The sequence below is a fragment of the Halichoerus grypus genome, chromosome 8, assembly GCF_964656455.1.
Source record: "Halichoerus grypus chromosome 8, mHalGry1.hap1.1, whole genome shotgun sequence".
Classification (NCBI taxonomy): Eukaryota; Metazoa; Chordata; class Mammalia; order Carnivora; family Phocidae; genus Halichoerus; species Halichoerus grypus.
Genome location: NC_135719.1, coordinates 31,188,382 through 31,215,791, shown reverse-complemented (window position 1 = coordinate 31,215,791; position 27,410 = coordinate 31,188,382).

The following is a 27,410-nucleotide window of genomic DNA, read 5'->3' as shown; positions in this document are numbered from 1 at the left end:
GCTGGGCAGGGATGGGGCAATCAGCACATGTCAACTTCCCTCATAAGAACCTAAGCAGCCACCTGCTACTTTGTCCAATCTAGTGCTTATTATAACCATAAAACCAACCAAAACCTGTGCCAAGCTTTGGGATGAATGCCAATGGTTTTAGAAGTTCTTACTTAGTCATAAATGAATCTTCTTTCAGGTACTAGTAACATAACCCCACATTAAGCCTCCATCAGCCCATGATCACAAAACAAGGCCATCTTGGTAGCTCAAATTTGGTTGGCCTCAAGGTTTTCCCCATTATTCCAAGTCCTGAAAGGGACCTCATGCTAGCCCTCACATGAGCTGCACTTGCCCTGGTGTTTAACTATAGCTCTCACGTGTCCACACACCTGCCTGAAGGGGACTCGCTTTGGCCTTGTCACCTCACCCCTACTTATTATGTGAAAACACCCACACTCAGCTTGTGGTCTTAGGATGCTCCTGATGCCAGGCAATCACTTGGTTCTGTGCAGAAGTGAGGAGAGTAAGTTCTTCTCCATTGTTGTGTTACCTTCAGTTCCTAATCATTTCTACTTACAGCAGAGACATTCAACTTCTGCCTGTTCAGCTCTACCAAGTCTTCCATGAAAAATAGCTCTATCCATTTCCTGCCTCCCTCCTCCAGCTATGGAAACTCAAATCCAGCTTCCACCTTCTGTCACAACCAGAACTCTTTCATAATGAGAGAATAAAAACTTTCATGCATAGCATGAAACAAACACTTAGGGTTCAATAGTTTAAGGGACAGTCAGAGGAACCTAGAGATATCTTTCATTCATAACTTTTGGGCTCCAATTCAGCCAGATAAAATTTCCCTTTTATAAGTATAACAAGATGGGAATTATAGAGGGCATGTGATATGATGAGCACTGGGTGTTATATTCAACTAATGAATCATTGAACATTATATAAAAAAACTAATGATGTACTATACCTTGGCTAATTGAATTTAAATAAAAAAATTAAAATAACATCAATGAATCATGGAACACTACATCAAAAACTAATGATGTAATTATGGTGATTAACATAACATAATAAAATTTTAAAAATGCAAAAAAAAATTAAAATAACAATATTTTATTATAAAAATAGTTTGTATTCATACTAGAAGAAAGGTCTAAAGAAGGAATTAACATTGCTTGACTCTCATCTCACAGAGATAAACAAATTGGTGCTTTAATATACCTTTCATATGTAGACAGAATCAGACTCACATCTTGTTCTGCAGGCATATTCCTTCTGGAGTGTTTTCATGCTGTCTGCATCACTTTCCTAAACCTCCTCATATTAATATGGTAAAGTGTGCTTACTCTTGCACTGAACAGACTTTATTGTCTTTACTGCAGAGTTGCAACTGGGAAAGTAGTTGCTCAGGCATTATGACTATCTCATGAAAACTTAGTAAGCAACTGCCACAAAGAAAATCCTCAGTAAACATTAGCTATTGTTATTTAGCCACAAACTGACCTGTGATCCATAAGATAGTTTAAAGAGTGGTTAAACCTTAAGATGTGGAGAGTATCCAGGCATCTTTGTCCTCCAGTACTCGTTGATTATCATCTAATTTTTTAACGCTTTGAGTAGCCCCCTTGTCTTATAAATGACATTCTCTCATCATCCTCTTCTCTCCATATGGGACAGGGACTGGTTTTTTGGATGTTCAGCCCAGGCAGAACATTGTGACTCTGTGCTATGTGGCTTGTTTTCTGTGCTAAAGCTTCTTTTGGTGGAAGGATGCTAACTTTGGGGGTACAATGACTACCTTGAGTGAGAATGACACAATGTATATAGCAGAAGCTACTACAGCTCACTCATTTCAAAATCAAGATCAGTCGATGGGATTAGGAGCAAAGTTTAGAGCAAATCTATGTTCTCTACCTTGGAGGATGGCTGTGTTGTCTAAGTCATACATCCAAAAGTCCTCTTCACATTTGAAATCAGGTTCACACTCTTAAATACACAAGGCCTTCATAAGCTGGTTCTCACGATTCATTTCTCCAGCCTAATCAAATGGTAGTGTGCTGTCTCCACCTGGAGAAAAGTGACTTCTTGGACTTGCTGTACTCTCTCACACCTCCATGCCTTTTCAAGTGCTGTTTCCTCTGCTTGAAGTCTCCTGCTATCACCACTCCTCTCCTTCGTAACTTGTTTCAAATTTTCTTAGCCCCAGGAAACTTCACCCCATCTTATGTTCTTCTGGCTCTTATCTCCCTCTCTGTTCCCCCTCTGTACATGCTGCTATTACAGAGTGCCTGATTTCATCCCATGTTCCTCTATAGACCTCATGCTCCTGAAAGGTGAAACTGATATCTTTTAAATTTTGTATCCCCCGTATTGAAAAGCATGTCTAGTATATAGTAGAGGATTAATAAATACTTTGCATGGGGGCGGAGCCAGATGACAGAGGAGTAGGAGACCTGGATTTTGTCTGGTCTCAGGAATTCAGCTGGATAGGGATCAAACCATTCTGAACACCTACGAACTCAACAGGAGATTGAAGAAAAGAATAGCAACAACTCTCTGAACAGAAAAGCGACCACTTTCTGGAAGGTAGGACGTACGGAGAAGTGAATCTGAGGTGATATTCGGGAGGATAGATGGCGGGGAGGGGACCTCCGGCAGTCACTTCTGGCAAGTGATAAAGAGCAGAGCTCAAAATTGGAACTTTTAGAAGTCGGCTCCACTGAGGGACGTCACTCCAGTGGCTAAGCGGGGGGTGGAACCCTTGCGGGACAGTGTGGTCTCAGGACCCTCGGGGTCACAGAAAGACCGGAGGTGCCTGAGTGCAGCAGAGCTCCCAGTTATCGGAGCGGGGAAGCCAGCTGCAGAGACAGAGCTGAGGCCCAGGCTCTCAGCTCGGAGTTGCCATAAACCGTGATCCTCAGTGCAGTCGGGCCACTGCTCCTCCAGCAGGGACCCAGCAAGCGGCAGATCCGGGGAGACTCCCCTTCTTCCCCCAGGAGGAGTGGCGTGGGAGTGCACTGCAGGGATCTGCTGGGTTTGGAGACTCCACACGAGGTCGGGTGCCAGAGATAGAAATGCTCAGTCACAGGCCGGGTGAGCACGAAGTGCAGCCAGAGACCAGGAAGACGGGAGTGATTGACTGCTTTTCTCTGGGTGCGAACTGAGGAGTGGGGCCCCAGGTTCTTGGCTCCTCTGGGACGGAGATTGGGAGGCCGCCATTTTCACTCTCACCCTCCAAAGCCGAAGGGAAAGCTTGAAGGGAACAAAACTCCCGAGAGCAAACCCAAGGGGATTACTTAGCCCGGACTGGGCAAGGGTGGGGCAATTCCACCTCCGGCAAAGACATTTGGGAACCATGGCAACAGTCCCTGCTCCCAGAAGATCAGCAAGAACAGCCAGTCAAGACCAAGATTACCGATCAATGAGAACGGCAGAACTCCAGAGCTAGGGGAATACTGCACATGGAATCCATGGCTTTTTTACCATGATTCTTTAGTCTTTCAAAGTTAATTTTTTATTAACTGTCTTTTTTTTTTTTGGAATTTATCTTTTTCCCTTTTTCAACCAACATCTTACTAATCCCTTTTTTAAAAAACATTTTTATTTTTCATTTTTAGAGTCATATTCTATCCCTTCATAGTAGTTACCCTTATTTTTGGCATGTATATATAAGTTGTTCTCTCTTTAAATTTTTGAGATAGTTTCTTCTAACAGATCAAAAATATACCCTAAATCTCTAGTGTATGGCTTTGTTCTAGTCTCCTGCCTGATCACATTCTCTCCCTTTTCTCTCTCTCTCTCTCTTTTTTTTTAAATCCTCTTCTTTCTTTTTTCAAACAACTTCTTATCAATTCCTTTTATAAAATTTTTTATAATTCTCATCTTTACAGTCATATTCCAATCCCTTCATCATATCAAGCCCAGGGCCAGATGGCTTCCCAGGGGAATTCTACCAAACATTTCACAAAGAATTAATACCTATTCTTCTGAAACTGTTCCAAAAAATAGAAATGGAAGGAAAACTTCCAAACTCGCTTTATGAGGCCACCATTACCTTGATCCCAAAACCAGACAAAGACCCCATCCAAAAGGAGAATTACAGACCAATATCCTTGATGAACATGGATGCAAAAATTCTCACCAAAGTACCACCCAATAAGATCCAACAGTACATTAAAAGGATTATTCACCATGACCAACTGAGATTTATCCCTGGGCTGCAAGGTTTGTTCAACATCTGCAAATCAATCAACGTGATACAATACATTAACAAAAGAAAGAACAAAAACCATATGATCCTCTCAATAGATGCAGAAAATGCATTTGACAAAGTACAGCATCCTTTCTTGATCAAAACTCTTCAGAGTATAGGCATAGAGGGTACATACCTCAATATCATAAAAGCCATCTATGAAAAACCTACAGTAAATATCATTCTCAATGGGGAAAAACTGAGAGCTTTCCCCATAAGGTCAGGAATGCAACAGGGATGTCCACTATCACCACTGCTATTCAACATAGTATTAGAAGTCCTAGGCACAGCAATCAGACAACAAAAAGAAATCAAAGGCAGGGGCGCCTGGGTGGCTCAGTCATTAAGCGTCTGCCTTCGGCTCAGGTCATAATCCCAGGGTCCTGGGATCGAGCCCCGCATCGGGCTCCCTGCTCGGTGGGAAGCCTGCTTGTCCCTCTCCCACTACCCCTGCTTGTGTTCCTTTTCTCGCTGTCTCTCTGTCAAATAAATAAATAAAATCTTTAAAAAAAAAAAAAAAAGAAATCAAAGGCATCCAAATCGGCAAAGAAGTCAAACTCTCACTCTTCGCAGATGATATGACACTTTATGTGGAAAACCCAAAAGACTCCACCCCAAAACTGCTAGAACTCATACAGGAATTCAGTCAAGTGGCAGGATATAAAATCAATGCGCAGAAATCAGTGGCATTCCTATACACCAACACTAAGACCGAAGAAAGAGAAATTAAGGAGTTGATCCCATTTACAACTGCACCCAAAATCATAAGATACCTAGGAACAAATCTAACCAAAGAGGCAAAGGATCTGTACTCAGAAAACTATAAAATACTCATGAAAGAAATTGAGGAAGACACAAAGAAATGGAAAAACGTTCCATGCTCATGGATTGGAAGAACAAATATTGTGAAGATGTCAATGCTAACTAGAGCAATCTACACATTCAATGCCATCCCCATCAAAATACCATCCACTTTTTTCATAGAAATGGAACAAATAATCCTAAAATTTGTATGGAACCAGAAAAGACTCCGAATAGCCAGAGGAATGTTCAGAAAGAAAAGCAAAGCTGGTGGCATCACAATTCTGGACTTAAAGCTCTATTACAAAGCTGTCATCATCAAGACAGTATGGTACTGGCACAAAAACAGACACATAGATCAATGGAACAGAATCAAGAGCCCAGAAATGGACCCTCAACTCTATGGTCAACTCATCTTTGACCAAGCAGGAAAGAATGTCCAATGGAAAAAAGACAGTCTCTTCAACAAATGGTGTTAGGAAAATTGGACAGCCACATGCAGAAGAATGAAACTGGACCATTTCCTTACACCACACACAAAAATAGACTCCAAATGGTTGAAAGACCTCAATGTGAGACAGGAGTCCATCAAAATCCTAAAGGAGAACACAGGCAGCAACCTCTTCGACCTCAGGCACAGCAACTTCTTCCTAGAAACATCACCAAAGGCAAGGGAAGCAAGGGCAAAAATGAACTATTGGGACTTCATCAAGATAAAACGCTTTTGCACAGCAAAAGAAACAGTCAACAAAACCAAAAGACAACCAACTGAATGGGAGAAGATATTTGCAAATGACATATCAGAAAAGGGTTAGTATCCAAAATATATAAAGAACTTATCAAACTCAACACCCAAAGAACAAATGATCCAATCAAGAAATGGGCAGAAGACATGAACAGACATTTTTGCAAAGAAGACATCCAAATGGCCAACAGACACATGAAAACATGCTCAGCATCGCTCGGCATCAGTGAAATCCAAATCAAAACCTCGATGAGCTATCACCTCACACCAGTCAGAATGGCTAAAATTAACAAGTCAGGAAACAACAGATGTTGGCGGGGATGCGGAGAAAGGAGAACCCTCCTACGCTGTTGGTGGGAATGCAAGCTGGTACAGCCACTCTGGAAAACAGTATGGAGGTTCCTCAAAAAGTTGAAAATAGAGCTACCATATGACCCAGCAATCACACTACTGGGTATTTACCCCAAAGATACAAATGTAGGGATCCGAAGGGGTACATGCACCCCAATGTTTATAGCAGCAATGTCCACAATAGCCAAACTGTGGAAAGAGCCAAGATGTCCATCAACAGATGAATGGATAAAGAAAAGGTGGTATATATATATACAATGGAATATGATGCAGCCATCAAAAGGAATGAGATCTTGCCATTTGTAACGGCATGGATGGAATTTGAGGATATTATGCTGAGTGAAATAAGTCAATCAGAGAAAGACATGTATCATATGACCTCTCTGATATGAGGAATTCTTAATCTCAGGAATCAAACTGAGGGTTGTTGGAGTGGTGTGGGGTAGGGTGGATGGGGTGGCTGGGTGATAGACATTGGGGAGGGTATCTGCTATGTTGAGCACTGTGAATTGTGTAAGACTGTTGAATCACAGACCTGTACCTCTGGAACAAATAATACATTATATGTTAAAAAAAAAAAAAAGAAGAAGGTGATAGTGGGAGGGGAAGAATGAAGGGGGGGAAATCGGAGGGGGAGATGAACCATGAGAGACTATGGACTCTGAGAAACAAACTGAAGGTTCTAGAGGGGAGGGGGGTGGGGGAATGGGTTAGCCTGGTGATGGGTATTAAAGAGGGCATGTTCTGCATGGGGTACTGGGTGTTATATGCAAACAATGAATCATGGAACACTACATCAAAAACTAATGATGTAATGTATGGTGATTAACATAACATAATAATAATAATAATAATAAAAGACTTAGGGTATCAAAATGGGAAAAAAGAAAGACCTAGGGTGCCTGGGTGGTTCAATCGGTAGAGCATCTGACTCTTGATCTCTTGGCTGTGAGTTTGAGCCCCACATTGGGTGTGAGGCCTACATAAAATAAAATAAAATAATAAAATAAAATAAAATAGAATAAAAATAAACACAAAACCCATGTATATGCTAGCTACAAGAGACTCTTTTTAGACCCAAAGTTTCCTCCAGATTGAAGGTGAAGGGATGGAGAGTGATCTATCATGCTAGTGGATATAATAAGAAAGCCAGAGTAGCCATATTTATATCAGAAAATAGAGATTTTAAACCAAAGACTCTAATAAGAGATGAAGAAGGGCACTATATCAGAATAAAGGGGACTATTCAACAAGAATATCTAACAGCTGTAAGTATTTATGCCCCCAACTTGGGAGCACCAAATATATAAATCAAATAATAAAAACATAAAGAAACTCATTGAGGGGTTCCTGGGTGGCTCAGTCGGTTAAGCATCCGACTCTTGGTTTTGGCTCAGGTCATAATCTCAGGCTTCTGAGATCAAGTCCTAGATCAGGCTCCACAGTCAGTGAGAAGTCTGCTTGAGATTCTTTCCCACAACTTCTCCCTCCCCCTCTGCTACTCCCACCACTCACGCTCTCTCTAACTCTCTCTGTAAAATACATTAAAAAATGAAATCTTTAAAAAAAGAACTCAATGATAATAATACAATAATAGTAGGGAATTTTAACACCCCACTTGCAGCAATGGACTGATCATCTAAACAGAAAATGAACAAGGAAACAATGACTTTGAATGACACACTGGACCAGATGAACTTAACAGATATATTCAGAACATTTCAATCTAAGGCAGCAGAATACACACCCTTCTCAAGTGCATATGGAACATCCTCCAGAATAGATCACATACTGGGTCACAAATCAACTCTCAGCAAATACAAAAAGATTGAGATCATACCATCCATATTTTTAGACCACAATGCTGTTAACTTGAAGTCAACCACAATAAAAAATTTGGAAAGACAACAAATACATGGAGGTTAAAGAATATCCTACTAAAGAATGAATGAGTTAACCAGGAAGTTAAAGAGGAAATTAAAAAAATACATGGAAGCTAATGAAAATGAAAACACTACAATCCAGAACTTTGGGATGCAGCAAAGGTAATCCTAAGAGGGAAGTATATTACAATACAGGCCTACCTCAAGAAGCAACAAATGTCTCAAATATGAACTTACACATAAAGGATCTAGAAAAGGAACAGCAAATAAAGCCTAAAGCCAGCAGAAGGGCAATAATAAAGATTAGAAATAAATGATATAGAAACTAAAAAGAGAAACTAAAAAGAAAAGAAAAGAAAAAAAAACAATAAAACAGATCAATGAAAGCAGGAGCTGGATCTTTGAAAGAATTAACAAAATTGATAAACTTCTAGTCAGAATTCTGAAAAAGAAAAGAGAAAGGACACAGATAAATAAAATCACAAATGAGAGAGGAGAAATAACAACCAACACCCAAGAAATACAATTTTAAGAGAATATTATGAAAAACTATATGCCAACAAATTGGACCACCTGGAAGAAATGGATACATTCCTAGAAACATGCAAACTACCAAAACTGAAACAGGAAGAAATAGAAAATTTGAACAGACTGATAACCAGCAAAGAAATTGAATCAGTAATCAAAAATCTTCCAACAAACAAAAACCCACAGCCAGATGGCTTCCCAGGGGACTTCTACCAGACATTTAAAGAAGAGTTAATACCTATTCTACTCAAACTGTTCCAAAAAAAAAAAAGGAAAAAGAAAGAAAGAAATAGAAGGAAAGCTTCCAAACTCATTCTACAAGGCCAGCATTACCCTGATTCTAAAACCAGACAAAGATTCCACTAAAAAAGAGAACTACAGACCAATATTCCTGATGAACATGGATGCAAAAAATCTCAAGAAAATACTAGCAAATCAAGTCCAACAGTTCATTATAAGAATCGTTCACCACAATCAAGTGGGATATTTTTTTCCTGGGATGCAGGGGTGGTGTAATATTCGCAAATCAATCAACATGATACACCATATTAATAAAAGAAAGAATAAGAACCATGTGATACTCTCAGTAGATGCAAAAACAGCATTTCACCAAGTACAACATCCATTCAGGATAAAAACTCTCAACAAAGTAGGTTTAGAGGGAACATACTTCAGCATCATAAGGGGCACCTGTACCTCAATGTTCTTACCAGCAATGTTCACATGTTCACAATAGACAAAATGTGGGAGAAGCTGAGATGTCCTCAACAGATGAATGGATAATGAAGATGTGGTATATATATATATCTTCTCCCTCATTCACCCTAGCTTTTAGAGCATCCAATTTAGACTGCATCTCAGTTATAGCATTTTTAAGTTTGGCCTTATTAGATCGACCTCGAGAGAGAGAGAGAGAGAGAGAAGGGGAAGGGGAAAACTAAATGGGAAGAAATCAGAGAGGGAGACAAACCATGAGAAACTCGTGACTCTGGGAAACAAACTGAAGGTTGCAGAAGGGGAGGTGAGTGGGGAGAAAGGGTAACTGGGTGATGGACATTAAGGAAGCACACGATGTGATGAACATTGGGTGTTATACGCAATTGATGAATCATTGAACACTACATCTGAAACTAACAATGTCCTATATTTAGCTAATTGAATTTAAATTAAAAAAATGAAAAGAATTAGTAATTATGAGTGGCTCTTTATTCATAAACACAGCATGTCACTTCTGTGTCCTCGGATTTTCTCACTTAGAGTTCTATGCCCCATCATTCACTCACAAATTAATAAATAGTTATGTATGACAATAAATACTCTATGCCAGTCAGTTAATCATGTTGCTCAAATATTTTATACCATTCTTAATTTTTGACTGCTGTTGTAATTATTTCTAAAGATATAGAAACTGGAAAAAAAGTGTTTCTGCCTTCATCTAACTAGCAATTTAGTACTTGCTATGGAAAGATAAAAGACAAATAATAAAAATTATAGTTATAATTTGAATTTGTTGTTGGTACTAGAAAAAAATGTACCAGAAAAAGAAATATCAGTAAAAATGGGTGTGGAAAATATTACTTTGATATTTACAAGCCAGGGAAGGCCTCTCAGAGGAGGCAATGTTAAAGCAAAATCTTGAAAGATGTTTCATTACAGAGAAATTAAAATTTTCCACGATTTCCTTGCATGTGCTATGATGTGATTTTGTTCATTTTTTATTTTTTTATTTTTTTATTATGTTCACTTAGCCAACATATAGCACATCATTAGTTTTTGATGTAGTGTCCAACACTTCATTACTTGCATATAATATCCAGTGCTCATCACATCAGGTGCCCTCCTTAATATCCCTCACCTGGTTACCCCTGTCCCCTACCCCCTCCCTTCTGTAACCCTCAGTTTGTTTCCCAGAGTCCAGAAAGTCTCTCACAGTTTGTCTCATCTCTGATTTTTTCCCATTCAGTTTTCCTTCCCTTCCACTGTGGTCCTCCGTGCTATTCCTTATATTCCACATATGAGTAAAACCATAGGATAATTGTCTTTCTTTGATTGACTTATTTCACTTAGCATAATCCAATCCAGTTCCATCCATGTCGATGCAGATGGTAGGTATTCATCCTTTTTGATGGCTGAGTAATATTCCATTGTTTACATGAACCACATCTTTATCCATTCATCTGTTGAAGGGCATCTTGGCTCATTCCACAGTTTGGCTATTGTGGACATTGCTGCTATGAACATTGGGGTGCATTTGCCCCTTCTTTTCACTACATCTGTATCTTTGGGGTAAATACCCAGTAGTGCAATTGCTGGGTCTTGGGGATGCTCTACTTTTAATGTCTTGAGGAACCTCCATATTGTTTTCCAGAGTGACTGTACCAGCTTGCAATCCCACCAAAAATGTAAGAGGGTTCACCTTTCTCCACATCCTTGCCAACATTTGTTGCTTCCCGTCTTGTTAATTTTTGCCATTCTAACTGGTGTAAGGTGACATCTCATTGTGGTTTTGATTTGTATCTCCCTGAGGCCTAGTGATGTTGAACATTTTTTCATGTATCTGATAGCCATTTGTATGTCTCCTTCGGAGAAGTGTCTCTTCATGTCTTCTGCCCATTTATTGACTGGATTATTTGTTTTTTTGGGTGTTGAGTTTGAGAATTTCTTTATAAATCTTGGACACTAGCCCTTTATCAGTAATGTCATTTGCAAATATCTTCTCCCATTCTGTGGGTTGCCTCTTAGTTTTATTGACCATTTCCTTTGCTGTGCAGAAGCTTTTTATCTTGATGAAGTCACAATAGTTCATTTTTGCTTTTGTGTCCCCTGCCTTTGAAGATGTGTGTAGCAAGAAGTTGCTGAGGCCAAGGTCGAAGAGGTTGCTGCCTGTGTTCTCCTCTAGGATTGTGATGGATTCCTGTCTCACATTTAAGTCTTTCATCCATTTTGAGTCCATTTTTGTGTGTGGTGTAAGAGAATGGCCCAGTTTCATTTTTCTGCATGTGGCTATCCAATTGTCCCAGCACGGATTATTGAAGAGACTGTCTTTTTTCCATTGGATATTTTTCCTGATTTGTCGAATATTAGTTGACCATAGAGTTGAGGGTCCATTTCTGGGCTCTCTATTCTGTTCCATTGATCTATATGTCTGTTTTTGTGCCAGTACCATGCGGTCCTGATGATCACAACTTTCTAATATAGCTTGAAGTCAGGCATTGTGTTGTCCCCAGCATTGGTTTTCTTTTTCAACATTTGCCTGGCTATTCAGGGTCTTTTCTGGTTCCATACAAATTTTTGGATTGTTTGTTCCAGGTCTGTGAAGAAAGTGGATCATTTTTGATAGGGATTGCATTGAAAGTGTAGATTGCTCTGGGCAGCATAGACATTTTAACAATGTTTATTCTTCTAATCCATGAGCATGGAATGTTTTTCCATCTCTTTGTGTCTTCCTCAATCTCTTTCATGAGTGTTCTGTAGTTTCTAGAGTACATATCCTTTACCTCTTTGGTTAAGTTTATTCCTAGGTATCTTATGGTTTTTGGTGGAATTGTAAATGGGATCGATTCCTTCATTTCTCTTTCTTCAGTCTCATTGTTAGTGTATAGAAATGCAACTGATGGGTGCCTGGGTGGCTCAGATGGTTAAGCGTCTGCCTTCGGCTCAGGTCATGATCCCAGGGTCCTGGGATCGAGTCCCGCATCAGGCTCCCTGCTCCTTGGGAGCCTGCTTCTCCCTCTGCTTCTCTCTCTCTCTCTCTCTGTCTTTCATGAATAAATAAATAAAATCTTTAAAAAAAAAAAAAAGAAATGCAACTGATTTCTGCGCATTGACTTTTTATCCTGCCACGTTGCTGAATTGCTGTATGAGTTCTAGTAATTTGGGGGTGGAGTCTATTGGATTTTCCACATAAAGTATCCTACCATCTGCAAAGAGTGAGAGTTTGACTTCTTTGCCAATTCGGATACCTTTTAATCCTTTTTGTTGTCCGATTGCTGCGGCTAGGACTTCTAGCACTATGTTGAACAATAGTGGTGAGAGTGGGCATCCCTGTCATATTCCTGACCTTAAGGGAAAAGCTGAGAGCTTTTCCCCATTGAGAATGATAGTCACTGTGGGGTTTTCATAGATGGCTTTTATGATATTGAGGTATTTTTCTTCTATCACTACACTGTGGAGAGTTTTAAAAGGAAAGGATAGTGTATTTTGTCAAATGCTTTTTCTACATCAACTGAGAGGATCACATGGTTTTTATCTTTTCTTTCACTGTTGTGCTCTATCACATTGATTGACTTGCAGATGTTGAACCACCCTTGCATGCTAGGAATAAATCCCAATTGGTCGTGGTGGATAATCCTTTTAATGTACTGTTGGGTCCTATTGGCTAGGATCTTGTTGAGTATTTTGGCATCCTAGTTCATCAGGGATATTGGTCTGTAATTCTCCTTTTTGATGGGGCCTTTGCCTGGTTTAGGGATCAGGGTAATGCTGGCCTTATAGAAGGAGTTTGGAAGTTTTCCTTCTATTTCTATTTCTTGAAACAGCTTCAGGAGAATAGTTATTAATTCTTCTTTAAATGTTTGATAGAATTCCCCATGGGAAGCCATCTGGCCCTGGAATCCTGTGTTCTGGGAGGTTTTTGATTACTGCTTCAATTGCCTTACTGGTTATTGCTCTATTCAGATTGTTTAGTTCTTCATCTTTCAGAGTTAGTAGTTTATAAGTTTCCATGAAAGCATCCGTTTCTTCAAGATTGATTAATTTGTTGTCATATAGTTGCTGGTAATAAGTTCTAATAATTGTTTCTATTTCCTTGGTGTTAGTTGTGATCTCCCCTTTCATTCATGATTTTATTAATTTGGGTCCTGACACTCTTCTTTTGGATAAGTCTGGCCAGAGGTTTATCGATCTTATTAATTCTTAATAATTCAAAGAACCAGCTTCTAGTTTTGTTGATCTGTTCTACTGTTCTTCGAGGTTCTATTTCATTGATTTCTGCTATAATCTTTTTTTTAAAATTTTTTATTGTTATGTTAATCCCCATACATTACATCATTAGTTTTAGATATAGTGTTCCATGATTCATTGTTTGTGCATAACACCCAGTGCTCCATGCAGAACGTGCCCTCTTTAATACCCATCACCAGGCTAACCCATCCTCCCAACCCCCTCCCCTCTAGAACCCCCAGTTTGTTTTTCAGAGTCCATCGTCTCTCATGGTTCTTCTCCCCCTCCGATTTCCCCCCCTTCATTCTTCCCCTCCTGCTACATTCTTCTTCTTCTTTTTTTCTTTCTTAACATATATTGCATTATTTGTTTCAGAGGTACAGATCTGAGATTCAACAGTCTTGCACAATTCACAGCGCTTACCAGAACACATACCCTCCCCAGTGTCCATCACCCAGTCACCCCATCCCTCCCACCCCACCCCCCACTCCAGCAACCCTCAGTTTGTTTCCTGAGATTAAGAATTCCTCATATCAGTGAGGTCATATGATACATGTCTTTCTCTGTTTGACTTATTTCGCTCAGCATAATACCCTCCAGTTCCATCCACGTCGTTGCAAATGGCAAGATCTCATTCCTTTTGATGGCTGCATAATATTCCATTGTATATATATACCACTTCTTCTTTATCCATTCATCTGTCGATGGACATCTTGGCTCTTTCCACAGTTCGGCTATTGTGGACATTGCTGCTATAAACATCGGGGTGCACGTAGCCTTTCGGGTCCCTACTTTTGTATCTTTGGGGTAAATACCCAGTAGTGCAATTGCTGGATCATATGGTAGCTCTATTTTCAACTTTTTGAGGAACCTCCATACTGTTTTCCAGAGTGGCTGCACCAGCTTGCATTCCCACCAACACTGTAGGAGGGTTCCCCTTTCTCCGCATCCCCGCCAACATCTGTCGTTTCCTGACTTGTTAATTTTAGCCATTCTGACTGGTGTGAGGTGGTATCTCATTGAGGTTTTGATTTGGATTTCCCTGATGCCGAGCGATATTGAACACTTTTTCATGTGTCTGTTGGCCATTTGGATGTCGTCTTTGGAAAAATGTCCGTTCATGTCTTCTGCCCATTTCTTGATTGGATTCTTTGTTCTTTTGGTGTTGAGTTTGATGAGTTCTTTATAGATTTTGGATACTAGCCCTTTATCTGATATGTCATTTGCAAATATCTTCTCCCATTCTGTCAGTTGTCTTTTGGTTTTCTTGACTGTTTCCTTTGCTTTGCAAAAGCTTTTTATCTTGATGAAGTCCCAGTAGTTCATTTTTGCCCTTGCTTCCCTTGCCTTTGGCGATGTTTCTAGGAAGAAGTTGCTGCGGCTGAGGTCGAAGAGGTTGCTGCCTGTGTTCTCCTTTAGGATTTGGATGGACTCCTGTCTCACATTGAGGTCTTTCAACCATTTGGAGTCTATTTTTGTGTGTGGTATAAGGAAATGGTCCAGTTTCATTCTTCTGCATGTGGCTGTCCAATTTTCCCAACACCATTTGTTGAAGAGACTGTCTTTTTTCCATTGGACATTCTTTCCTGCTTTGTCAAAGATTAGTTGACCATAGAGTTGAAGGTCCATTTCTGGGCTCTCTATTCTGTTCCATTGATCTATGTGTCTGTTTTTGTGCCAGTACCATAGTGTCTTGATGATGACAGCTTTGTAGTAGAGCTGGAAGTCCGGAATTGTGATGCCACCAGCTTTGCTTTTCTTTTTCAACATTCCTCTGGCTATGCGGGGTCTTTTCTGGTTCCATACAAATTTTAGGATTCTTTGTTCCATTTCTTTGAAGAAAGTGGATGGTATTTTGATGGGGATTGCATTGAATGTGTAGATTGCTCTAGGTAGGATTGACATCTTCACAATACTGGTTCTTCCAATCCATGAGCATGGAACGTTTTTCCATTTCTTTGTGTCTTCCTCAATTTCTTTCATGAGTATTTTATAGTTTTCTGAGTACAAATCCTTTGCCTCTTTGGTTAGATTTATTCCTAGGTATCTTATGGTTTTGGGTGCAATTGTAAATGGGATCGACTCCTTAATTTCTCTTTCTTCTGACTTGTTGTTGGTGTATAGGAATGCCACTGATTTCTGTGCATTGATTTTATATCCTGCCACTTGACTGAATTCCTGTATGAGTTCTAGCAGTTTTGGGGTGGAGTCTTTGGGATTTTCCACATAAAGTATCATATCATCTGCAAAGAGTGAGAATTTGACTTCTTCTTTGCCAATTTGGATGCCTTTGATTTCTTTTTGTTGTCTGATTGCTGTGGCTAGGACTTCCAATACTATGTTGAATAGCAGTGGTGATAGTGGACATCCCTGCCGCGTTCCTGACCTTAGGGGGAAAGCTCTCAGATTTTCCCCATTGAGAATGATATTCGCTGTAGGTTTTTCATAGATGGCTTTTATGATATTGAGGTATGTACCTTCTATCCGTATACTCTGAAGAGTTTTGATCAAGAAAGGATGCTATACTTTGTCAAATGCTTTTTCTGCATCTATTGAGAGGATCATATGATTCTTGTTCTTTCTTTTGTTAATGTATTGTATCACGTTGATTGATTTGCGGATGTTGAACCAACCTTGCAGCCCAGGGATAAATCTGACTTGGTCGTGGTGAATAATCCTTTTAATGTACTGTTGGATCCTATTGGCTAGTATTTTGGTGAGAATTTTTGCATCCATGTTCATCAGGGATATTGGTCTGTAATTCTCCTTTTTGATGGGGTCTTTGTCTGGTTTTGGGATCAAGGTAATGGTGGCCTCATAAAATGAGTTTGGAAGTTTTCCTTCCATTTCTATTTTTTGGAACAGTTTCAGAAGGATAGGTATTAATTCTTCTTGAAATGTTTGGTAGAATTCCCCTGGGAAGCCATCTGGCCCTGGGCTTTTGTGTTTTGGGAGATTTTTGATGACTGCTTCTATTTCCTTAGTGGTTATAGGTCTGTTCAGGTTTTCTATTTCTTCCTGGTTCAGTTTTGGTAGTTGATACATCTCTAGGAATGCATCCATTTCTTCCAGGTTATCTAATTTGCTGGCATAGAGTTGCTCATAATATGTTCTTATAATTGTTTGCATTTCTTTGGTGTTGGTTGTGATTTCTGCTCTTTCATTCATGATTTTATTTATTTGGGTCATTTCTCTTTTCTTTTTGATAAGTCTGGCCAGGGGCTTATCAATCTTGTTAATTCTTTCAAAGAACCAGCTCCTAGTTTCGTTGATCTGTTCTACTGTTCTTTTGGTTTCTATTTCATTGATTTCTGCTCTGATCTTTATTATTTCTCTTCTCCTGCTGGGTTTAGGCTTTATTTGCTGTTCTTTCTCCAGCTCCTTTAGGTGTAGGATTAGGTTGTGTACTTGAGACCTTTCTTGTTTCTTGAGAAAGACTTGTATTGCTATATACTTTCCTCTTAGGACTGCCTTTGCTGTATCCCAAAGATTTTGAATAGTTGTGTTTTCATTTTCATTGGTTTCCATGAATTTTTTTAATTCTTCTTTAATTTCCTGGTTGACCCATTCATTCTTCAGTAGGATGCTCTTTAGCCTCCATGTATTTGAGTTCTTTCCGACTTTCCTCTTGTGATTGAGTTCTAGTTTCAAAGCATTGTGGTCTGAAAATAGGCAGGGGATGATCCCAATCTTCTGGTACCGGTTGAGACCTGATTTGTGACCTAGGATGTGATCTATTCTGGAGAATGTTCCATGGGCACTAGAGAAGAATGTGTATTCCGTTGCTTTGGGATGGAATGTTCTGAATATGCCTGTGAAGTCCATTTGGTCCAGTGTGTCATTTAAAGTCTTTATTTCCTTGTTGATCTTTTGCTTAGAGGATCTGTCCATTTCAGTGAGGGGGGTGTTAAAGTCCCCCACTATTATTGTATTGTTGTCAATGTGTTTCTTTGCTTTTGTTATTAATTGCCTTATATAATTGGCTGCTCCCATGTTAGGGGCATAGATATTTACAATTGTTAGATCTTCTTGTTGGATAGACCCTTTAAGTAGGATATAGTGTCCTTCCTCATCTCTTATTACAGTCTTTGGTTTAAAATCTAATTTGTCTGATATAAGGATTGCCACCCCAGCTTTCTTTTGGTGTCCATTAGCATGGTAAGTGGTTTTCCCCCCCCTCACTTTAAATCTGGGGGTGTCTTTGGGTCTAAAATGAGTCTCTTGCAGACAGCATATCGATGGGTCTTGTTTTTTATTTTTTTATTTTATTTTATTTTATTTTTTTTTTTTTCGATGGGTCTTGTTTTTTAATCCAATCTGATAGCCTGTGCCTTTTGATTGGGGCATTTAGCCCATTTACATTCAGGGTAACTATTGAAAGATACGAATTTAGTGCCATTGTATTGCCTGTAAAGTGACTGCTACTGTATATTGTTTGTGTTCCTTTCTCGTCTATGTTGCTTTTAGGGTCTCTCTTTGCTTAGAGGACCCCTTTCAAGATTTCTTGTAGGGCTGATTTCGTGTTTGCCAGTTCCTTTAGTTTTTGTTTGTCCTGGAAGCTTTTTATCTCTCCTTCAATTTTCAATGACAGCCTAGCTGGATATAGTATTCTTGGCTGCATATTTTTCTCATTTAGTTTTCTGAATATGTCCTGCCAGTCCTTTCTGGCCTGCCAGGTCTCTGTGGATAAGTCTGTTGCCAATCTAATGTTTCTACCATTGTAGGTTACAGATCTCTTCTCCCGAGCTGCTTTCAGGATTTTCTCTTTGTCTCTGAGACTCGTAAGTTTTACTATTAGATGTCGGCGTGTTGACCTATTTTTATTGATTTTGAGAGGGGTTCTCTGTGCTTCCTGGATTTTGATGCCTGTTTCCTTCCCCAAATTAGGGAAGTTCTCTGCTATAATTTGCTCCATTATACCTTCTTCCCCTCTCTCTCTTTCTTCTTCTTCTGGGATCCCAATTATTCTAATGTTGTTTCGTCTTATGGTATCGTTTATCTCTCGAATTCTGCCCTCGTGATCCAGTAGTTGTTGATCTCTCTTTTTCTCAGCTTCTTTATTTTCCATCATTTGGTCTTCTATCTCACTGATTCTTTCTTCTGCCTCATTTATCCTAGCAGTTAGTGCCCCCATATTTGATTGCACCTCATTGATAGCCTTTTTGATTTCGACTTGGTTAGATTTTAGTTCTTTTACTTCTCCAGAAAGGGTTTCTCTAATAACTTCCATGCTTTTTTCAAGCCCAGCTAGTATCTTTAAAGTGATGATTCTGAACTCTAGATCTGACATCGTACTAATGTCCGTATTGAGTAGGTCCCTGGCAGTCGGTACTACCTCTTGTTCTTTTTGTTGAGGTGATTTTTTCCGTCTTGTCATTTTGTGCAGAGGAGAATAGATTAATGAGAGAACAAAATGCTAGCAGGGTAACAACGTCCCCAGAAAATATACTCTAAACAAATCAGAAAAGACCTGAAGCAGTGGGAAAAGAACGGGAAAGAGAGAAAAAAGAAAAAGAAAGAAAAAAAGAAAAAAGAAAAAGATAAAGATAAAGATAAAAACAAACAAAAGCAGAACAAAACAAAACAAAACAAAAACAGAATGTGATCAAATATGATCAGGCTGGTTTATAGATCAGTGCCACACACTAGATTTTGGGTGTATTTTGGCCTGTTAAAAGAAAGTCCCTCCCAAAATTTTAAAGAAAGAAAAACTTATATATGTACAAAAATAAGGGTTGATATGATGAAGGGATGGAATATGACTGTAAAGATGGAAATTATAAAAAATTTTAAAAAAGGATTTGATAAGTTGTTTGAAAAAAGAAAGAAGAGGATTAAAAAAAAAAAAAGAAAGAAAGAAAAAAGGGAGAGAATGTGTTCAGGCAGGGGAGTAGAAAAAAACCATACACTAGAGATTTAGAGTATATTTTGATCTGTTAGAAGAAACTATCTCAAGATTTTAAAGAGAGAACAACTTATATATATGCCAAAAATATGGGTAACTACTATGAAGGGATAGAATATGACTTTAAAAATGAAAAATAAAAATTTTTTTTTTTAAAAAAGGGATTGATAAGATGTTGGTTGAAAAAGGGAAAAAGAAAAATTCAAAAAAAAAAAAGAAAAAAAGACAGTTAAAAAAAATAATTAACTTTGAAAGACTAAAGAATCATGGTAAAAAAGCCATGAATTCTCTGTGCAGTATTCCCCCAGCACTGGAGTTCTGCCGTTCTCACTGATCGGTGAACCTGGTCTTGCCTGGCTGTTCTCGCTGATCTTCTGGGGGAGGGCCTGTTGCCGTGGTTCCCAAATGTCTTTGCCGGAGGCAAAATTGCCCCGCCCTTGCCGGTCCTGGCTAAGTAATCTGCTCGGGTTTGCTCTCCGGATCTTTTGTTCCCTGCAAGCTTTCCGTACAGCTTTGGAGGCGGAGAGTGAAAATGGTGGCCTCCCAGTCTCCGCCCCGGAGGAGCCGAGAACTCAGGGTCCCGCTCCTCAGCGAGTCCCCAGAGAAAAGCAGTCAGTCACTCCCGTCTCCCCGGTCTCCGGCCACACTCCGCGCTCACCCGGCCTGTGACCGCGTCTTTCTATCTGGCACCCGACCCCGGGTGGAGTCTCCAAACCCAGCAGATCCTGCGGTGCGCTCCCGTGCCGCTCTTCCTGGGGGAGGAAGGGGAGTCTCCCCCGGATCTGCCGCTTGTTGGGTCCCTGCTGGAGGAGCAGTGGCCCGACTGTGCCGCGGATCACGGTTTATAGCAACCCCGAGCTGAGAGCCCGCGCCTGGGTTCTGTCTCTGCAGCCGGCTTCCCTGCTCCGATACCTGGGAGCTCTGCCACACTCAGGCACCCCCGGTCTTTCTGTGACCCCGAGGGTCCTGAGACCACACTGTCCCGCGAGGGTTCCACCCCCCACTTCGCCACCAGAGTGACGTCCCTCAGCGGAATAGACTTCTAAAAGTTCCGATTTTGTGCTCCGTGGCTCTATCACTTGCCAGAAGCGGCGGACGGAGGCCCCTCCCCCGCCGTCTATCCTCCCAAATAATGCCTTGGATTCACTTCTCCGCACGTCCTACCTTCCAGAAAGTGGTCGCTTTTCTGTTCAGAGAGTTGTTGCTCTTCTTTTCTTCGATCTCCTGTTGAGTTTGTAGGTGTTCAGAGTGGTTTGATCCCTATCCAGCTGAATTCCTGAGAGGAGACGAAATCCAGGTCTCCTACTCCTCCGCCATCTTCCTCTGCCCCCCTCTGCTATAATCTTTATTATTTCTCTTTTCCTGCTTGGTTTATGCTTTATTTGCTGTTCTTTCTCCAGGTCCTTTAGGTGTAAGGTTAGCTTGTGCATTTGGGATTTTTCAAATTTTTTGAAAGAGCCTTAGATGGCTATGTAATTCCCTCTAAGGACCGCCTTTTCAGTATCCCATAGGTTTTGGACTGATGTGTTTTCATTCTCATTAGTTTCAGTGAATTCTTTAAGTTATTCTTTAATTTCCTGGTTGACCCAATCATTCTTTAGCAGGGTGCTCTTTAACCTCCAAGTGTTTGCGTTCCTCCCAAATTTCTTCCTGTGGTTGAGTTTCAGTTTCAAAGCACTGTGGTCTGAAAATATGCAAGGCATAATCTCAGTCTTTTGGTATCGGTTGAGTCCTGATTTGTGTCCCAGTATGTGATCTATTCTGGAGAAAGTTCCGTGTGTCCTGAAGAAGAATGAGTATTCTGTTGTTTTAAGATGGAATGTTCTGTATATATCTACAAAGTCCATCTGGTCTAATGCATCATTCAAAGTTCTTCCTTCTTTGTTGATATTATGCTTAGATGATTGGTCCTTTGCTGTGAGTGGAGTGTTGAGGTCTCCTACTCTTAATGTATTATTATCAATATGTTTCTTTAGTTTGGTTATTAATTGGTTATGTAATTGGCTGCTCCCATGTGGGGGCATAGATATTTACAATTGTTAGATTTTCTTGTTGGACAGACTCTTTAAGTATGATATAGTGTCCCTCTACATCTCTTACTACAGTCTTTGCTTTAAAAACTAATTTGTCTGATACGATGATTGCTACCCCAGCTTTATTTTGAGGTCCATTGGCATGGTAAATAGTTCTCATCCCCTCACTTTCAATCTGAAGGTGTCTCTAGGTTCAAAATGACTCTCTTGTAGACAGCATATGGATGGGTCCTGCTTTTTTATCCAATCTGAAACTCTGTGCCTTTTGATGGGAGCATTCGGCCTGTTCGCATTGAGAGTAACTATCGAAAGATATGAATTTAGTGCCATTGTATTGCCTGTAAAGTCCCTGTTTCTATAGATTGTCTCTGTTAATTTCTGGTCTATATTACTTTTGGGGTCTTTTTTTTTTTAATTTTATAATGTTGTGTTAGTCACCATACAATACATCATTAGTTTTTGATGTGGTGATCCACAATCCATTGTTTTGGTATAACACCCAGTGCTCCATGCAGTACGTGCCCTCCTTAATACCCATCACCGGGCTAATCAATACCCCCTCCCCTCTAAAACCCTGTTTGTTTCTCAGAGTCCACAGTCTCTCATGGTTCATCTCTCCCTCCAATTCCCCCACCCCCATTTTTCCCTTCCTTTTCCTGGTGTCCTCCATGCTATTCCTTACGTTCCACAAATAAGTGAAACCATATGATAATTGGCTTTCTCCGCTTGACTTATTTCACTTAGAATAATCTCCTCCAGTCCCATCCATGTTGATGCAAAAGACGGGTATTCATCCTTTCTGATGGCTGAGTAATAATCCATTGTATATATGGACCCCATCTTCTTTATCCATTCAGATGAATGGATCCATTTTGAGTTCATCTCGGCTCTTTCCACAGTTTGGCTATTGCGGACATTGCTGCTATGAACATTGGGGTGCATATGGCCCTTCTTTTCGCTACATCTGTGTCTTTGGGGTAAATACCCAGTAGTGCAATTGCTGGGTCATAGGGTAGCTCTATTTTTAAATTTTTGAGGAACCTCCACACTGTTTTCCAAAGTGGCTGTACCAACTTGCATTCCCACCAACAGTGTAAGAGGGTTCCCCTTTCTCCACAACCTCTCCAACATTTGTTGTTTCTTTCCCTGTCCATTTTTGCCATTCTAACTGGTGTAAGGTGGTATCTCAATGTGATTTTGATTTGAATTTCCCTGATGGCTAATGATGAACATTTTTTCATGTGCCTGTTAGCCATTTGTATGTCTTCTTCAGAGAAGTGTCTTTTCATATCTTCTGCCCACTTTTTGACTTGATTATTTGTGTTTTGGGTGTTGAGTTTGAGAAGATCTTTAAAGATCTTTGATACCCGCCCTTTATCTGTAGTGTCATTTGCAAATATCTTCTCCCATTCTGTGGGTTGACTCTTTGTTTTGTTGACTGTTTCCTTTGCTGTGCAGAAGCTTTTTATCTTGATGAAGTCCCAAAAGTTCATTTTTGCTTTTGTTTCACTAGCTTTTGGAGATGTATCTTGAAAGAAGTTGCTGTGGCTGATATCAAAGAGGTTACTGCCTATGTTCTCCTCTAGGATTTTGATGGATTCCTGTCTCACATTGAGGACTTTCATCCATTTTGAGTTTATCTTTGTGTGTGGTGTTAGAGAATGGTCGAGTTTCATTCTTCTGCATGTGGCTGTCCAATTTTCCCAGCACCATTTATTGAAGAGACTGCCTTTTTTCCATTGCATATTTTTTCTTGCTTTGTCAAAGATTATTTGACCATAGAGTTGAGGGTCCATATCTGGGTTCTCTATTCTGTTCCATTGGTCTATATGTCTGTTTTTGTGCCAGTACCATGCTGTCTTGGTGATCACTGCTTTGCAATATTACTTGAAATCTGGCAACGTGATGCCCCCAGCTTTGTTTTTCTTTTTCAACATTTCCTTGGCGATTCAGGGTCTTTTCTGATTCCATACAAATTTTAGGATTGTTTGTTCCAGCACTTTGAAAAATGTCATTGGAATTTTGATCGGGTTGGCATTGAAGGTATAGATTGCTCTGGGTAGCATAGACATTTAAACAATATTTATTCTTCTAATCCATGAGCATGGAATATTTTTCCATCGTTTTCTGTCTTCTTCAATTTCTTTCATGAGTTTTCTGTAGTTCCTAGAGTATAGACCCTTTGCCTCTTTGGTTAGGTTTATTCTGAGGTATCTTATGGTTTTTGGTGCTATTGTAAATGGAATCATTTCTCTAATTTCTCTTTCTACAGTTGCGTTGTTAGTTTATAAGAAAGCAAATGATTTCTGTGCACTGATTTTGTATCCTGCCACATTACTGAATTGCTATATGAGTTCTAGTAATTTGGGGGTGGAGTCTTTTGGGTTTTCCACATAAAGTATCATGTCGTCTGTGAAAAGAGAGAGTTTGACTTCTTCTTTGCAAATTTGAATACCTTTTATTTCTTTTCATTGTCTGACTGCTGTTGCTAGGACTTCTAATACTATGTTGAACAGTAGTGGCAAGAGTGGGCATCCTTGACGTGTTCCTGATCTTAAGGGAAAGGCTCTCAGCTTTTCCCCATTGTGGATGATATTCGCTGTGGGTTTTTCATAGATGGATTTTATGAACTTGAGGAATGTTCCCTCAATCTCTATACTCTGAAGAGTTTTAATCAGGAAAAGATGTTATATTTTGTTGAAGCTTTTTCTGCATCAATTGAGAGGACCATATGGTTCTTCTCCCTCCTCTTATTAATGTGTTCTATCACATTGACTGATTTGCGAATGTTGAACCACCCTTGCATCCCGGGGATAAATCCCACTTGGTCGTGGTGGATGATCCTTTTAATGTATTTTTGGATCCTATTAGCTAGGATTTTGTTGAGGATTTTGGAATCCATATTCATCAGGGATATTGGTCTGAATTTCTCCTTTTTGATGGGGTCTTTGCCTGGTTTGGGGATTAAGGTAATGCTGGCCTCATAGAATGAGTTTGGAAGTTTTCCTTCTGTTTCTATTTTTTGCAACAGCTTCAGGAGAATAGGTATTATTTCTTCTTTGAATGTTTGGTAGAATTCCCCAGGGAATCCATCAGGCCCTGGACTCTTGTTTTTTGGGAGGTTTTGACCACTGCTCCAATCTCGTTACTGGTTATTGGCCTATTCAGGTCGTCAATTTCTTCCTGTTTCAGTCTTTGCAGCTTATAGGTTTCCAAGAAGGCCTCCATTTCATCCAGATTGCTCAGTTTATTGGCATGTAGTTGTTCATAATTATTTCTAATAATTGTTTCTATTTCCTGGTGTTAGTCATGATCTCTCCCCTTTCATTCATAATTTTATTAATTTGGGTCCTTTCTCTCTTCTTTTGGATAAGTCTGGCCAGTGCTTTATCGATCTTTTTAATTCTCTCAAAGAACCAACTTCTAGTTTCATTGATCTGATCTACTGTGTTTCTGGTTTCTAATTCATTGATCTCAGCTCTAATCTTAATTATTTCTCTGCTAATGCATGGCTTAGGCATCGTTTGTTTCTTTTTCTCTAGTTCTTTAAGGTGTAGAGTTAGTTGGTGAATTCAGGATTTTTCTATTTTTTTGAGTGAGGCTTGGATGGCTATGTATTTCCCCTTAGGACTGTCTTTGCAGTATCCCATAGGTTTTGGACTGATGTGTTTTTGTTCTCATTGATTTCCATGAATTGTTTAAGTTCTTCTTTGATTTCCTGGTTAACCCAAACATTCTTGAGCAGAGTGGTCTTTAGCTTCCAAGTGTTTGAATTTCTGCCAAATTTTTTCTTGGGATTGAGTTCCAGTTTTAAAGCATTTTGGTCTGAAATTATGCAAGGAATAATCTCAGTCTTTTGGTATCAGTTAAGATCTGATTTGTGACCCAGTATGTGGTCTATTCTGGAGAAAGTTCCATGTGCGCCTGAGAAGAATGAGTATTCTGTTGTTTTAGGGTGGAATGTTCTGTATATATCTGTGAGATCCATCTGGTCCAGTGTATCATTCAAAGCTCTTGTTTCCTTGTTGATTTTCTGCTTAGATGATCTGTCCATTGCCGAGAGTGGAGTATTGAGGTCTCCTATAATTAACGTATTGTTATCAATATGATTCTTTATTTTGGTTAACAGTTGGCTTATGTAGATGGCTGCTCCCATGTTGGGGGCATAGATATTTACAATTGTTAGATCTTCTTGTTGGATAGACCCTTTAAAAATGATATAGTGTCCTTCTGTGTCTCTAATTACAGACTTTAGTTTAAAATCTAATTTGTCTGATATAAGAATTGCTACTCCAGCTTTCTTTTGAGGTCCGCTGGCATGGAAGATGTATCTCCATCCCTTCACTTTCAGTCTGGATGTATCTTTAGGTTCAAAATGAGTCTCTTGTAGGCCGCATATGAATGGGTCCTGTCTTTTTATCCAATCTGCAACCCTGTGCCATTTTATGGGAGCATTTAGGCCATTCACGTTGAGTGTGATTATTGAAAGATATGAATTAATTGTCATCATGTTGCCTGTGAAGACGTTGTTTTTATAGATTGTCCCTGTAAATTTCTGTTGTAGATCACTCTTGGGGTCTTTCTCCTTTTATAGAACCCCCCTTAATATTTCTTGCAGGGCCGGCTTTGTGGTCACATATTCTTTCAGTTTCTGCCAGTCGTGGAAGCTCTGCATCTCTCCATCCATTCTAATTGAAAGCCTTGCTGGATAAAGTATACTTTGCTGCATGTTCTTCTCATTTAGTACCCTGAATGTCTTGCCAGGCCTTTCTGGCTTGCCAGGTCTCTGTGGATAGGTCTGACATTATTCTGATATTCCTCCCTCTGTACATAAGGAATCTCTTCCCCCTAACTGCCCTTACGATGGTGTCCTTGGTTCTAAGAATTGCAAGTTTTACTATTACATGCTGGGGTGTTGGCCTGTTTTCCTTGATCTTGGGAGGCATCCTCTCTGCCTTTAGGATGCAAATGTTTGTTTCATTCCCCAGATTAGGGAAGTTCTCAGCTACAATTTCCTCAAATACATCATCTAGTCCTCTCTCTTCATTCCCTCCGGGATTCCAATTATTCTGACATTGGAACGCTTCATGGTGTCACTTATTTCTCTGATTCTATTTTCATGGATTCTGAATTGTTTTTCCCTGGCCTCCTCTTTTCCCTTTTTATCTATTATATTGTCTTCCAGGTCGCTTATTCGTTCTTCTGCCTCGCTTACCCTAGCTGTTAGATTTTCTAGATTGGATTGGATCTCATTGATAGCATTTTTAAGTTCTGCCAATTCAGCTTTCATTTCTGCCCTTAGACTCTATGTTGCCATTAATTGATTTCTCCATTCTAGACATTGTCTTCACAATTGCTAGCCTGAATTCCATCTCTGACATCTTGGTTATATCTGCATCCATTTGTAAATCTGCAGCATAAGTCATAATCTCTGAGTCTTTTCTATCTTGGGGGCTCCTCCTCCTAGTCATTCTGTTGATGGGTGTTTGAGGGAATGTATAGAGTCCAAATTATTGACCACAACCCAGCAAGATGCACCTGTTTTCTTGGGACCTTAGGGTTGCTGGCCTCTTGTCTTCTGGGGGAGGGGCCTGCTGCGCTGTTACTCAGGCAACCCTGTTTGTGCGGATTTGCCCTGCCCCCCTGTGGCAGGGGATGGGCTCAGTGGGAATCGGTTTTTGGGGCTCTTGTTCTCTGGCAGCTTTCCCTGTCGTCTTTCTGCATCTCTTCCATGAGTCAGAGCAGAAAAGACCGTTTCCAACCCTCTGCCTCAGAGCAGAGATACCACAGTCTGTTCTTCAGTGAGCTCTCCCGGCCACACTGACTCTGTTTCTGTCTGTGCTGCTATAAACTGCAGCATCCTGGGTTGTGCGCCCCTCCGCAGCGCTCCCAGTCCTGCCTCCAGGTCAGGCACATCTCTGTGCTTCTAAAACCGCCAGCTGCCCCCAGATCGCAAACACATCCCCACTGCTCT